General features: G+C 32.5%; 1 long non-coding RNA gene across 1 annotated transcript; it reads right to left on the reverse strand.

The window, feature by feature from the left end:
• Positions 1-4,679: 4,679 nt before the first annotated feature.
• Positions 4,680-11,523, reverse strand: LOC123268358. Its single transcript, XR_006510222.1, has 2 exons — positions 11,418-11,523; positions 4,680-4,807 (listed from the first exon to the last, which is right to left on the reverse strand). It is a non-coding gene; the product is annotated as an uncharacterized LOC123268358 (long non-coding RNA).
• Positions 11,524-14,969: the final 3,446 nt, after the last annotated feature.

Genomic DNA, 14,969 nt, shown 5'->3' on the forward strand with positions numbered 1-14,969 from the left:
TGTCACAAATGGCAACACAAATGAAAGCAAACATTTATAGGCTTTAATTGGAAAATTATCCGGGGCCAACAGAGTTGGAAGTAAGCCGCATTATTGCCCTCTTAACAACATTATCATCAAGCTCCGAGAAACTAAAACATACATTATCATTGCCACCGTAGTGAGTTGTAATATCAGACTCATCAACCTTAAGCACAGAACAACCAGACGACTGTACAAAATAGTCATTTAACTCATTCAAATCCACTCCAATAGCAGACCGAGCACCCTTACGCTTTATCAGACCAAGCCTACGCAGATCGTTCCACATGGCTTGTGCACTTTTCACAGAACTTAATTGACTATCAAAATAGCGCTTTTTAGCTTCACTTATTCGCTGCTTCACCAAACGCCGCACATCAGTATACTCCTTATAGGCATAGCCAGTTCTCCTGAAGATCCTATACAGCTTGTCACGACGAGCCTGAAGATCCCTGATGTAGCTAGTAAACCACGGCGCTTGGGGGCGACGAGGGCTGATCATTCTCTCAGGAGCAACAGCATCAATAATATCACGAAGCTGCCGATGAAACCATACATTCATATCCTCAACAGACGCTTGCAGTTCCATATCCTCAATGTTAACCTCATTAAACAGCCGTTCCAGTAGTTCATCATCAATACTATGCCAGCTCCGATATGTAAAGCTCCTCAATTTCTGCTGCTCTACCTTATAGTTATACTCAATAGATATTAAATCATGATCAGACAAAAACGGCTGGGCAGACTGCTCAGTAGACAGGATCTTAGCAGCATCATCAACAACACAGACATCAAGCCACGTATCAGAGTTCTGAAGGTGATGCGTCGTCTCATATGGAACGATATTCAGATTAAAACTAACACATAGTCTACGCAGCTGATCACCGTAGAAGTTCCTGGAGCTCAAATCAGAGTTGAAGTCGCCCATAATAATTATATTTCTGTAGGTCGCAACAGCAGCTTCAAGATCATCCTCCAAATCATCAAGATGACCAGTATTAGGGGGCTTGTAAATAACTCCTACCAAGATTCGCTCCTTAGATGATCCTGAAACTTCAACAAACAAATACTCTGGATGCTTATCTACTAGATTCGTAGAGGACAATACACACTTAGACATCAGGTCATCCCTGACATAGAGAGCAACTCCACCACCGCTCCGCAGGCACCGGTCATGACGATGAAGCACAAACGACGGCAGGTACACCATATCATCAGATATTAGATGATTTAACCAAGTCTCAGACACAGCAATAACATCATACTTATTCCCACGAAAATATTCTTTAAAAATCTCTAAATGACGCTCATTCCTTAACGATTGAGCGTTAACATGACACACTCTCAAACACTTTTTATTGAACAGAGGTCGCAGAGTGCCAACCACAATGTCAGACACGCCTCCAGGTGATGATGATGATGATACCGAGGGAGGAACTCGCTGCTAATCAAGCAGACCCCGCAAAGGACCTACTCCCGTTGAAGGTAACAGCTTCACTGGAGGCTTATCTTCCGCATACCGGACGTTAACACACGCAAAAGAAATCCAGACACTCCTAGCCTGGATCCTAGGATAAGCCTTACGCACATCAGCACGAAGCTTGTAAAGAGAAGAAGGATAACGCCTATGAACATACACAGGAGCATCAGGAACTTGCGCTTTAGGCATTACAGCACCCAGCTTCACAGGATTACTCCTTACACTCTTCATAACCTCATCAACAAACCTCTGACTGCCGAACTTAATGCGTACATTGCGATTCATAGCACCAGCCCTTCCAAGCCGCTCCAGTTTAACCACATCTCTCTCAGCAACCTGAACTCCAATAGCAGTGGTAAATAACGTAAATGTGTCGATAAGTCTTTCACCGCGCCCCTCTGGAAGCCCACCAATTGTAATCTCATCAGCTAGCAATTGAGATTCAAGCTGCAGCGTTCTCAACTCGAGACTACCATCGCACACCCTCTGCGCAGCACCCTTAATCTCTTCAGCAAGGTCAGCAGAGAGACCAGGCTGGCCCTTTTCAACTTCAATCAAGCGCTCCTGAAGCTCTTTAACTATAATCTTCAGCGAGTTACACTCAAGACTCAAATGATCAATCTTTCCCTCGACTGACGCGATAGACTTCACGAAACCATCAACCTTAGCCACCATCCCATCCACTTTCATGCCGATGTCGCCAATCTTACCAATTTGCTCGAGCTTAGCACTGATCTCATTGATCTCATCAACATTGATACCCTCAAGCTTCTTGCTCATCACGTCAATCTTCTCAACACTGCTCAGTCGCTCATTAATCTTATTCAAAATGTCAGAGACATCCGGAACACAGACCGGACACTTGTTTACAATCTTCGCAGCAGCTAGCGACTTACTCGGCAAATTACAACGAACTTTTACACAAGAGTCATGATAATAATGCTTACATACAGCCTTAGTTTGAATCAAAGCTGACACGTCGGTAATACTGCGAACACAGATCACACAATAAGCAGTCATTGCAACAGACACCGCTAGATGGCAGCACAATGCAGTCAATAAGCAGCAAGAGAAAACGTGCCCCGCAGAAAACACAACCTCAATCCAAAAAACGCAATAAATGTTTTAATTAAAACTAAAGAACTACACTCTCCACAGTAGAGATTAATATCACAAAATACTCACAATAATCCACACTTCAACAATAAACAACCCAAAGTCAGACAATAAGCAAAATAGTAGACAAAAAGCCACCAGCAATCAGATAGAAAAAATAACGTCCGCTCCGTACTATACTCTGTATACATAGGGTAATAACATCAGCCAAGTATGATTATATCCGAGAAAAAATTTTAATATATGTTAATTATATATAAGCATATATAATTATATATACTTATATATAACTAGCAGTTCACCCCGGCTTCGTACGGGTATTTAACAAAAATTTGAAAATTCGACATATTTTATGTCACCCGGGAATAGTGTAGCTTCCCAGCAGTGAAAGAATTTTTTAAATCGGTTCAGTAGTTTCGGAGCCTATTCAATGCAAACAAACAAACAATCAAATCTTTCCTCTTTATAATATTAGTATAGATTAGATATGGGACTATGTATAATCTTGCATGGCTGTATATTGCTCCATATATCTAATATATAAAATCCTCGTGTCGCGGTGTTTGACTTTAAACTCCTCCGAAACGGCTCGACCGATTTTCGTGATCCTTAGCGTGCATATCGGCCAGGGTGGCGAATCGGACAACATCTATTTTTCATCCCCCTAAATGTTAAGGGTGGTCCACCCCTACATTTTTTTTTTATTTTTTAGAAAAAATTTTTTATTTTCATTTTTTTATGATACAGCATACAAAAATACATGCAACCCTAAATTTTCACCCCTCTACGATCAACCCTTATTTTTTATTTGTTAATTAAAAAATTTTATTTTTTTGCAAGAATTTTTTTTTTATTTTGTCATGACTTAGAATAAAAAATTTCATATTACTCTGAATTTTTCACCCCTCTACGATCAACCTCTATTTTTTATTTGTTGATAAAAAAATTTAATTTTTTGGCAAGATTTTTTTGCGTAAATAAATAAAAACTGCGTAAATTATGTGTAAATTCAATTTAAAACAAAAAAGAATTTTTCCCATGTTAATTAAATGGGAAACTAAAATAATAAAAGCGACCCCTTAGAGTTGAGCTATAGGGCTCGTGTTTGGTGAGGATTTTTTTTATATCAAATAGAAACATTTGAGAGGGTAAGAGTTAAAAAGAAAAATTAAAAAGTTTTTTTGAATCACCCTACTGTTCATGTCTGATCAGGTCTGATCATTTTTTCCCTTGAAGTTGAAAAACATAACCCATAAAAATACACAGGAATTATTAAAATTCAAAATTCGCGCGTTCTATTCTGTGCAACGTTGTCACACTGCGCTGAATCACGTGGTTTATTTATTTTTAAATATGTCGGCCTGAAATTTTCGTGAATTTTCTCTTCTTTTGCATTAAAATATCTTTAAAAGCCTTCATCAGAAAATTTTCATTTTATTTTTAACGTATTCTACGAAAGATGATTGACTGAAATAGAAGTTTTTTGTTTTTTAATCTTCCTATGAGGTAGTCACAAAAATCGATATATGTGCAATCCGCCAATAGTCTCTATAGGCTACATGTTAAATTTTAATTTTTTAATAATTTATTAAAGGACAACCCTTCGTCAGATCTATTCCAAAAAATTAATTTAGACGTGTGAGATAGCAATTCATAACATATCAAAAAATTAGCTTCTGAACTTCAAAAGTGCATTAGTGTCCGTACAACCTTAAAATGATAAATTTCATATTACTATGAATTTTTCACCACTCGACGATCAACCCCTATTTTTTATTTGTTGATAATAAAATTTAATTTTTTGGCAAGATTTTTTTTCTTTTTTATCATGACTTAGAGTAAAAAATTTCATATTACTCTCAATTTTTCACCTCTCTACGATCAACCCCTATTTTTTATTTGTTAGTTATAAACTTTAATTTTTATTTATATTTTGTCATGACTTAGAATAAAAAATTTGATATTACTCTGAATTTTTCACCCCTCTACGGTCAACCCCTATTTTTTATGTGTTAATTAAAAAATTTAATTTTTTTGGCAAGATTTTTATTTTTATTTTGTCATGACTTAGAATAAAAAATTTCATATTACTCTGAATTTTTCACCCCTCTACGATCAACCCCTATTTTTTATTTTTTAATTATAAACTTTAATTTTTTGGCAAAAATTTTTTTTTTTATTTTTTGATGGCTTAGAATACAAAATCTTATATTACTCAATTTTTCACCCCTCTACGGTCAACCCTTATTTTTTATTTGTTAATTATAAACTTTAATTTTTTCGGCAAGATTTTTTTTCTTTTTTGTCATGACTTAAAATAAAAAAATTTTATATTACTCTCAATTTTTCACCCCTCTACGATCAACTCCTATTTTTTATTTGTTAGTTATAAATTTTAATTTTTTTGGCGATTTTTATGTATATTTTTTCATGACTTAAGGTTGCACGGACAATATCACGTAAGTCATAGTAGAATCTAAATTTTTTTTTCATTAAAATTAAAAATTTGAATACGAAAATTCATTAATATAATTTAATCGTTACCTTACATGATTATTAATTAAAATAATTTAATAATTTAATTAACAAAAACAATAAATAGTCAACGTTTGACCGAAGTATTTTTTCACAAAACACGAATATAACAACACCGCGCTTAACAGCTGTTTATATTTATCTCACGGTGTAGCGTTAACCCGGGAAAAAATTGTAACAGGGTAAATTACCCTTAATCGATAAGTCACCAGAGATCGATAACTTTTCGACTAGCATTTGAGCGCATCGATCTTCGGGCCTAGAGAGAGAGCAGGAGGGGGTATTTTTGGGGTCGTTATATAGACGAACCATGCGTGGTGTCCGGAGAAGTAGTAAAGTGTTGGAACGAGTAACATCAAGAAGTCCAAAGAAGGAAGCGAGTATCAACCATAGAGTTTCTTCAACCAAATTTACACCAGGTATTGGACTTTGGTAATGATGAGCCTTGGGGCCATATACCCGGCTCATCAAATACACTACTTCTCAATTTATTAATTCAAGTTTGGATAATTCAATTGTTTAATAATTTTGCTTAATAATAATTAATTATTTTAATCAATTTAATTTGTTAGCTTGTGAACAATTCCTCCTGGGGATTTTACACCCGAGGAATGTTCTAGACCTCCTGGGTTTAGGTCGTGAGTATCTAAATTGTTAATTCAGCTGGTTAATAATTATTAACATCTTAAGATTGGCTAAATTAAATTCATCTTTTGATTAATCAAATTTAATTAATTTCTGAACATCGAGAATTATTCCAGTCGGCGACTCACGACTGGTCAAGCTTCGGTACCCGAGGTCGAGCTTAGTACGCTGTAACGAACAACGGAGTCCATTTTGAGCGCGCAAATTCCTTGAGAATTTTGTGACGCAGTAAATTTACAATATTAACAACTGGACTATTATTATAAATTATAACAATTGAATTATCATTTATTAATATTATTTGTTACAAAAAAAAATATTATTTATTTAAAATAATTTATTGAGAATTGGCTACTGATCTTCGATGCAATTGAGATCGAATTAACCGTGGATAATTTTTCGTGAATTTATTTTATATTGAGACAAATTGTTTTATTAATTATTTATAAATCGAAAAATTCCACGTGGTCATTAATACATTGAACTATCGAAGACTAAAATTATTATTATTATTATTTATTTATTTACTTATTTATTTTTAATTTTTAAATTTCAACTTTTCATGAAAATTTGTTTGAAGTGATTGTCCCGAGCGATTCCGAAATCTTATCAGCTAGAAATCTTAAAGAATTCGGCAAAAAATATAAAACCTTTGATCAAGAGTATTAATCGATTCCAAAAATTAATTATCTTTTTACCTTAAAAAACAACGTCATTTTTGCAATTACTGAATACAGATATTTTCTAATTTCACTACTTTTGTTTTAGGCACACTCACCCACTCGGTTTCATGGTATTATTTATTTAATAAGAAAAGTTGAAAATTTGTTATCTGACAGTATATGTAGAATTCATCTGTCAACTCTACAAATTCAAGGGGGTTTTCTGGTTTGACGCCCTGATTTTTGAGCATTTTTTTAGGATTTTTTTATAAAGACCAATGAGGAGATAGAACTTTAAACTTTTTACTATTTATTTATACATATTTCAAGAGTGTATAGTTAAATTTTTAGCCATGAGTGGAACCACAGTAGAATCACCACCAAATCACGATGGATCCACGATGAATCCACAACAAAACCACAAATTAACTTACGGTTGGATCACAGAAAAACCACTGTGGAACCACGGCCGAGTCACGACAATCCCACTATAAAACCGTAGGTGGAACCATGATGGAACCACAATAGATTCACAGTTAATCCACTGTAAGACCGCTGTTGAACCACGGTGGAATCGCAATGGTAAAATGGCACAAAATCCACAATGGATCCACCGTGGTTCCATCGTGGCTCCATAGTAAGTCCACTACTACCGTGGTTCCATCGTGGATCCACATTGGTTGCTAAACTGCGAGGGTAGTCAGAGATGTGATAAAAATTTTTTCTTTGACCAAAAAAATTTTTTTGGTCATCACAAAAAGTGCACAATTATTTTTATGATTACGTTTAAATAATTTTGAAATAAAAAATTCGTTTCATTTCCTATGGGATGTTTTGGTCTGCTCTGCTTCTGACTAATATTAAAATCATTACTTATTTAATTATTTAAATAAATGTGATGTTATAATGAGATTCGATTAACTAAATATATTAGGACTATCAAAATATATTATAAAATCAATTTTTATATTATATTTATGATAAACTTATTCGATACGTTATGTACTTCATAGAATTGTTGTCACATAAGATAGCAGCACAGCAGGCAGGAACTTCAAGGCGCACGGATACCACCAAAGTTAAACAGCATTGAGTGTGGTTAGTAGTTGGATAGGTGACTGCTGGTGTTACAGCCGTACAATTATATGTTGTAACGGGTACTTTTTGACCAATTTTTACCCCCGGCTCGATTTTAAGCTCGCCGGAGTCCAGGATTCTAACGAGGGTAATTTCGAAATTAATCAAACTCGGAAATTTAATTAATATTAACAAACAAAACCTCTTTATTTCAATAAACAAAAACATTAAATATTTTACAAAAGAAAACGGCGATTAAACAAAATAAAACCCATACATACACGGCGTTTACAATTTCCATTACCGTCGTTGGTAAAATCATTCGCCCGTCGTACCTTTCAAAACGCGTCGCTAATTCCCCTTCAGTCGGCCCTCTGGTGCCCAGCTCCTGACAGGTGACTAGTGCCGCCCCGCAGGCCCTAATTCGCGATTCCCAAAGGAAGAGTGAATAGAATCCACCTCTCCCTCACCTAGTCGGCTTGGTTGCCACCTTTTGGCTGAAGGCCTCCAGGTGGAGAGTCGCCTTTACTCGTAGGTGGAAAAGTTCACTTACCTGTGGTAGTCCGCACCAGGTAGAGTGGACTCTCTTCAATTTCCTCGGCTAGAAGTCTCCAGACGAAGAAATTAACCCAGAGAAAGGTTGCTCAACGGCGGATAATTTTTGGGCTTTATCAACCCAAAAATTATTACTAAAAGCGATAATTATTTGCAAATTATCGCCACCTATCGCACGCCGTCGAACTTCGGGAAATTCCCGAAAAATTATAAATTTAAAATCAAAATCACTCAAACAATTTAACAGATTACATCAATTTCAATCAAATTGCACTTCCATACAATATCTCGCCGAGACTTAGAAAAAAAAATAATTTACACACAAAATTTTATTTTTATAAAATTATTTCCCCTACAAATTTACATTCTGAGACTTAGAAAAATAATCTCTGAATAAATTTAATTTATTCAGAGTTTATTTTAATTAGCTCTTCTTTTCAGGTAAATTAAATTTTTGTTCTTTGAAAGAACAAAAATTATCGCTACGTAGTTTCGCTTTTATTAACTCGGCGACTTTTTACTGCGAGCGGACGATCGTCGAAATTAATCGCCATCTATCGCGTGATTGCAAACTACGAAATTCATTTTCTCTTTTAACTGTCGTTTTAAAATAGTTTTAAATCAAAAAAACAATTAGTTATAGTAATACTAATAATTAATAATAAGCGAAATAATTAAACTCATGAACAAACTTAAACCTAAAAACATAAATTGTCGCGGCATGGCAGTCGACGCGGTCGCGGTAGCGGTGGCTCGCGTCCATCGCTTGCTCGGTCCGTCGATTAGTCCCGTGATGCCGGCTCTCACTGCTCGCGACACCCCTTCGCCTCCCTGCTCCTAATACCTTCTTCACAATGTAATCCATTTTTTTAAAATTTTAATTCATTATAGAGAATTGCGTATGACTCTATGAAATACTATATCCATAAAATTAAGCAAAATAATTAATTAAAAGTAACAATGGGCTTTCAGACCTGACCATGTCTGATCAGGCCTGATCAGGTCAATTCATGCCTGATCAGGCATGGTCATTTTTCATGTCTGATCAGGCATGGACTTATGCCTGTTCATTAGGATGATTCAAAAAAACATTTTAATTTTTTTTTTTAACTCTTACCCTCTCAAATGTTTCTATTTGATATAAAAAAAATCCTCACCAAACACGAGCCCTATAGCTCAACTCTAAGGGGTCGCTTTTATTATTTTAGTTTCCCATTTAATTAACATGGGAAAAATTCTTTTTTGTTTTAAATTGAATTTACACATAATTTACGCAATTTTTTACAAAAAACGATTTTATATTCTTAGAATAGAGTCTTTGAGTTTTACAAAACTCTAAGACAAAGTATGATTATCTCTACAAAAAGACTAGTTACAGCCATTTAAAAATGACTAAATTTCGAAATTTAAAGAAATAGTTGGCAATTGGGTCATTTCATGTCAGATCGACAAATAGTTGGAATCGATCTCTTTCAATTTGGACAAATTTTTATCAGAAGTTTTCGTTTATCATAAAACGAAGTTCTGCCAAAGGAAAAACAATAAAAAAATTTTTTTCAAAAGATGCAAATTCAAAATTTCGCAATTTTTTCAGTTTTTCAATTTTGTTTTTGTAATATCTCGAACGCTATTGTAGATAAAGAAATGACCATTTTTTGTTTAAAAGGGGACACTTAAGGTTATTGAAAAAAAATTTTCAAAAATGCAATATTTGTCAAATTTTGAATTTTTGAAAATCGTTAAAAATGACGATCGAAGTTAAAATTTTAGCTCAATCCTTTTTGTATAGTACATAGTAATAATTTTAAAAAATTCTGAAATTTTTAGAAGGGTGTTTTTTTTCAAAAATATCAATTTTTGGATTTCGAAAAAAATTTTTTTTTTTTTTTTGCAATTTCTAAAATAGGTGAAGTTATGCAGATACATAGTATTGTAATTTTGAGGATTACAACTTGAATGCATCACGTGGAAATATTGAATAATAAATTAATTTCAACTTTTTTTAATTTTTTTGACATGATCTCAAAGTCATCCTTAACGCATGGAAAATAAAAAAAAATTGAAATTAATTTATTACTCAATATTTCCACGTGATGCATTCAAGTTTTAACCCTCAAATTTACAATACTATGTATCTGCTCTTACCTTTTGCAAACACGAAATTCAAAGTGATATTTTGACCCGCTAAAATTTCAGAATTTTAAAATTACTATGTACTACAAAAAGGATTGAGCTAAAATTTTAACTCGATCGTCATTGGCTGATTTTCAAATTCAAAATTTGACAAATATTGCATTTTTGAAAATTTCTGCCAACCTTAAGTGTCCCCTTTAAACAAAAATGGTCATTTCTTTATCTACAATAGCGTTCGAGATATTACAAAAACAAAAATGAAAAACTGAAAAAATTGCAATTGAATTCTTTTGAAAAAATTTTTTTGCACTCGTTTATGACAAAATGAAAACATGTACTTGTCCCATTGAAAGAGATCGATTCTGTCGATCTGACATGAATGACCCAATTACAAGGCCGACTTTATTTAAATCGAAATTTAGTCATTTTTAAATGGCTGTAACAGTCTTTTGTAGATATCATACTTAGAGTTTTGTAAACCAAAGACTAAGATCGTTTTTTGTAAAAAGCGTAAATTATGTGTAAAATTCAATTTAAACAAAAAAATTTTCCCATGTTAATTAAATGAAACTAAATAATAAAAAGCGACTTGCTGCGATAGGCTCAAGCTTGGTGAGGATTTTATATCAAATAGAAAGCATTTGAGAGAGTAAGAGTTAAACCAAAATTAAAAAGATCTGTTCATGTCTGATCAGGTCTGATCATTTTTTCCCTTGAAGTTGAAAAACATAACCCATAAAAATACACAGGAATTATTAAAATTCAAAATTCGCGCATTCTATTCTATGCAACGTTGCCACACTGCGCTGAATCACGTGGTTTATTTATTTTTAAATATGTCGGCCTGAAATTTTCGTGAATTTTCTCTTCTTTTGCATTAAAATATCTTTAAAAGCCTTCATCAGAAAATTTTCATTTTATTTTTAACGTATTCTACGAAAGATGATTGACTGAAATAGAAGTTTTTTGTTTTTTAATCTTCCTATGAGGTAGTCACAAAAATCGATATATGTGCAATCCGCCAATAGTCTCTATAGGCTACATGTTAAATTTTAATTTTTTAATAATTTATTAAAGGACAACCCTTCGTCAGATCTATTCCAAAAAATTAATTTAGACGTATGAGATAGCAATTCATAACATATCAAAAAATTAGCTTCTGAACTTCAAAAGTGCAATAGCGTCCGTACAACCTTAAAATAATAAATTTCATATTACTCTGAATTTTTCACCCCTCTACGATCAACCCCTATTTTTTATTTGTGAATTATAAACTTTCATTTTTTTGGCAAGATTTTTATTTTCATTTTTTCGTGACTTAAAATAGAAAAAATTCATATTACTGTCAATTTTCACCCTTCTACGATCAACCCCGATTTTTTAATAAAATTTTATATTTTCCAACCCCGGTCGATAGCTGATTAATAGGGTTTCGTTTTGCCAAACTCACATTAAAAAAAAAATTATAAATTTGTTTAAAAGTTATTTAGGAAAAAAAATAAAATTTTCAAATATATAATTAATTTAATTAAATTTTTTATAAATATTAAAGGTACAGTATTACTGTGTCTTTGTTATGATCCAACATTAATAATACAGTAATACTGTATCTTTGTTATGATCCAACATTTATAATATTTGATGCATTTATAATCCACATTTTTAAAATTAAAATTAAATAATGCTGTGAAGCGGGAAAGAAGAGGAGTTACGGTAATTATTACGTGATGCGTTCCAACATTCACGTCATATGATAATCGAGAGGAAGTGATTGAGAAAGAAATTGTAAAGGACCTTCTGAATAAGAGCTTACAGAATATGCGATAAAAAATTCGGATAGCTTGGACTGGGACTCGAACCCAGAACCTTCCGAGATACCCTCATAAACCTAATATTTCCCGATGTACACACTCAATACATTCATCATAAGAAGCTGACAGAAAAGGCGATTTTAGCAGCAAAAAATGTGGATGTTAAGGAATTGAATCTCAAGATGCAACAGTTATCGCCAGGTCCTTGGTGACATATAGATCCGTTGATGCAGTTTCCGTTGACATTGAAACTGCAAATTTTCCAACAGAGTTTTTAAACTCATTGGATTTATCAGACATACCACCGCATAATTTAGGACTCATAGTTGGAGCTCCGGTTATTTTGCTTCGTAATTTGAACCCACCACGGCTTTGCAATGGCACGCGATTAGCCGTTAAAAAATTACTGAACAACGTCATCGAAGCCATTATTTTAAATGGCAAATGCCGGGGTGAAAGTATATTTCTTCCCTAAATCCCTATTATACTCACAGATGTGCCAATTCAATTGAAACGTATTCAGTTCCCCATTAGATTGGCATTTATAATCACTATTAATAAGTCTCAAGGCCAAACAATGTCTGTTTGTGCCTTAGATTTGAGCACACCATGTTTTTCTCACGGACAATTATACGTGGCATGCTCTCGAGGGGGCAAACCATCCAGTTTGTTTGTGTTAGCTGAAGATAAAATGACAAAAAATATTGTATACTCCATTGCACAGAAAAATTAATATTGTTGACTAATAATTTCAGAATTCGTTGTATATACAATTTAAAAAAAAAGTTACAATAAATTAAAAAAAGACCATTCGGCAGTCAAAATGGGAGTAGATTTCTTAAATAACAAAAACAAATTTTTTATAAAATAATATTGATAATAATATATAATTTCTGTTACAATAAAACAATGACATCAAAACAAATGCAACAGTAAGATTTCATTAGATCTGTCTGAGAAAGTAGGAAATTTTTGGTTTAGACTGATAGTGAGGTATGGAAATTAAAGTTTATTTAATGAGCTTCAAGGTGCAATTTACAAAAATTTTACAAGTCATCGCATTCAGAAGTCATTTCGCGATGAAACAGTAAAAGTTCCTAATTTTGAGGATTTAGAAGAATTCAAATTTGTTATTCCTAAACTATTTAATCTAAAAAAATATATAAATATGCAAATTAAAGATTGCTTAATAAGCTTTCAGATGTAATTTACAGGAATTCGATAGGATATCGCGTTCAATTGTTATTACACGGAAATACGGTAAGAGTGAAAATTTTTGCGATTTTCAAAAATGTTTAAATTGCTGTCATTCCTAAACTATTTAATTTGGAAAAATGAATAAGTATGCAAATTAAAGATTATTAGCTTATTACATAAGCTTTCAGATCCAATTTACATAAATTGAATATAAAATCGCATTTAATTGTTATACAATAAAAAATTTTGCGTTATTGCGTCAAAAAATTTTGTGTTAAAAATTTGTGTGTTTAATATTTAACACTTTTATGTGTAAATTTAAATTTATTGTGTTAAATTAACACAGAAAAGTGTTAAATTAACACAAAAAAGTGTTAAATATTTAACATAAAAATTTTTAACACAAAATTTTTTGACGCATTGACGCAAAATTTTTTACTGTATATTGCACGGAAATATGGTAAAAGTGAAAATTTTATCGAGTTTCGAAAATTATTGAATTGCTTTCATTTAATAACTAACCGACAGATTTGGCTCATCTTAAAACTTAATGTCAGAAATCCTCCTAAGAATGAGTATGTTACGTTTTATAGAGATCTTCCACTCATATACCACATACGCACACACTTACAATAAATAAGATATATTTTCTTACTCTAGAATAATTCAGATGGCAAAACAACGTTTGCCGGGTCAGCTAGTAGTCATATATAATTATTTATGATTATATATAACCTCATATACAATTCCATATATAATCATGTATGATTATATATAATTAGGGAAGGGGGGGGGGGCAAAATGGGGTATCCCCGAAATTTCGTAAGAAAATTTTTTTTTTCCAAAAAGCTCTTTCAGCTCCCTAAAATATATTTTAACGTCATTTCCTACAATTTAAAAGAAAAAAAAATTTTTTAATTAAAAAAACAAAAAAAATTTTTTTTTTATAACTTTTCTTACAGTAATTTTTATCGTCATTGTGCATCGTAATAAATTTTTTTTCACATCTACGATTACTTTTTCTAAATTTTTAAGTTCTCGCTTTACAAATGAATGATTAAAAAAAAAAAAAAAATCGGGGAATAATTGGTTTCATGCCAGTTTTCGAAAATAAAATTCTAATCTGATCTTCACATTTTTAAGGTCCTAGGAACTAGTTCTTAATATTCCTACGAGGATATCTGTCGGCGTGTATGTATGTGAGTGTAAACCTCTAATGTGTCGAAGAAAAATCTTACACAGAAAGAAAAATTTCTTGACTGGAGAACAAAATTCTTGGCTCAAGAAAATTTTCAGGTGCCTGAAGGAAGACTGAAGTTGTGTTGCCCGAAATAAAAATTTTTCTTGAAATTCTATTCTTGGTGGAAGTAATTTTTTCTTAATTCAAATTATCATAAATACTTGATGCAATAAATTTTTACACTTGATCAAGATTTTTAGATACTTTAGGGAAGCAGTGCTACCTACTTCAGCTGAGAAAAAAATTTTCTTACCTTGAGAAAATTTTTCTCTTGAATATTTGATACCAATTTTATATTATTTAAGCGTGCAATTATACATATTGAATGAAAAAAAATGATTCAACATTATTTGATCTTCCCATTTGATATGTTAATCAATAAAAATATTAATGAAAATTTACTTCTATCTTTATATTTAATTTTTTGGAGCAAGAGGCTGAATTTTCTCAAAACAAGAAGATTTTCTTGACTTAAATAAATTTTCTTGGTTCAAGAT

Source organism: Cotesia glomerata, linkage group LG7 (genome assembly GCF_020080835.1).
Source record: "Cotesia glomerata isolate CgM1 linkage group LG7, MPM_Cglom_v2.3, whole genome shotgun sequence".
Taxonomy (NCBI): domain Eukaryota; kingdom Metazoa; phylum Arthropoda; class Insecta; order Hymenoptera; family Braconidae; genus Cotesia; species Cotesia glomerata.